Raw genomic sequence first — 2,052 nt, forward strand, 5'->3', positions numbered from 1 at the left:
AAAGAGAAATTAAAAGATACAATGGTAATGCTCGACGAATATATATGAGCATTGGAAATAAAGTTGAAAGAAACGAAAACGAAAGAGGAAATTTAATCGAAATATAGATATATATTATATATAAATATGTATACACATACACACAGACATTTTTTCGTTTTTCTTTTCTTTCTTTCTTTTTTTCTTTCGTTCATTTTTCCCATTATTTTTTCTTTCTCGTTACGTTTCTTTGTTGTCGTTGGTATTAGAGGGGAAAGATTCAACACTTGTAAATTACTCGTGTATATAGGGATAAAAACGTTATTTCGAGAAAAGAAAAGATGTACACATAGCTTTTTTTTTTTTTTTTTTTAGAAAAGATCGTTAGAACGATACGCCTACGAACGTGATACGTGATTTTTCTACATTTATCCCTTTTTTTTTAAACACATTTTATTTTTTTAAAACGTAAAATCATTTTTCACTTTTCTCTGTTATTAGAATTATAATTCTAGTCATATATAGAAACAATCATAATAAGTGGGAAAAATTTTTCATGAACTGATTTAAGTGAAAAACGAGGAAAAAAGTTCATATAAATATATATCTTATTTATTTGACTTTGTTTGCGAAATACAATGAGTTTTACAATCCGTCATTTTGTTTCTGATTATCTTCAAAGAAAATAAATAAATTGATTATTTTTTTCAATAAATCATTATTTTAAACTAAAATATAACAAATTTATTTTGAATTATAATATTTCAATATTTCGAACAAATTTTGAAAAATGGATAAGACCTAATATCATTTTTTTTCTCATTTATTTTTATTTCTTATTCGTAGACCATAGAAATATAATAAACAAAATAAATAATAAATTTGAAAAATTTAAAAAATTATTCGATACGAAACTCATTACATTTCGTAAACGAGATCAAATAAGATACATTTTTATATCTATTTTTTTTAAACTTACTATTTTTTTTAAACATATTTTCTATTTATTACAGGATATATTCTGTACAATGAAATTATTGTAATCTTGATTAATTTTTTCTTTTTTTTTATTCCTCAAAACGAATATCAATTTTCATTCAGAATTTTGAAATACGCCATCTTGTTTCCTTTTTTCGCGCCGAAACGTTCGATAGACCACGAGAGACGAATGAAAGGAAATTGAATAGAATAGACGGACGAGTTCCTTCGTGCCCGCATCTAGAATATGTACATACATATAGAGTTTAGATAACGAGAAAAAAAAATAATAAAGTACGTGAGTTGTATGTATAAAAAAAAAAAACTATAAGTACAATAATTAAACGAATGTCCATAATTAAAAAAGTGGTTCAGTAGCGCCATATGAATATAGGGCGACGAGATGTTTTTCAATTGTGATCCTATTATCGGGTATAGAGGCGAGTCTTTTCGAATAATTTTCCCGATTCACGTGAAATTTGACGCCTCTGTTTCGAACGCGGGCCAAACCAAAACATTTCTCACGAAATAAATAATTCTCAAATAGGGGAAAAAAATGTTCAAAGATGTACAATTCGTCCCGACAGCTGCCATTCCTTTTTGCAAATCGGAATCTTATGTTTCACTCACTTTTAATTTCATCCACCATGCACAGAAAAAAAAAAAATAAATAGAAATAATAGAAATAAAGGTTTGCCCGCCTCTCGAAGCGAAAAGTAAAGCGAAGAATAGAGATTATTACAGAAAGAAAAGAAGAAAGAAAGAAAAGAGGAAAAACCACGACTAGAATTCCCATCCAAGACTTAGCGTCGATCAACGAATATTTTTTCGATTTTTCTTTTTCTCGAATCGATCACGGCGTAAAAATTTCGAAAAAAAAAAAAAAGAAAGAAACTGAGGATAGAATAGGGAAATAACGAAAAAACGAAATGAATTAATAAACTGAGGATAAACGATGCGGAAAAAATGAAAAAAAAGCCGTCTTTCCCTTCGATACCAAACGTTCTTAGTAATAAATACACCAAGAGAGTATTAGTGTTAATAACGGATACTTAGTGAAGAAAACAAAAAAAAAAAAAAACGCCAGTAACGAAA

Source organism: Apis dorsata, unplaced genomic scaffold (assembly GCF_000469605.1).
Source record: "Apis dorsata unplaced genomic scaffold, Apis dorsata 1.3 scaffold_168, whole genome shotgun sequence".
Lineage (NCBI taxonomy): Eukaryota > Metazoa > Arthropoda > Insecta > Hymenoptera > Apidae > Apis > Apis dorsata.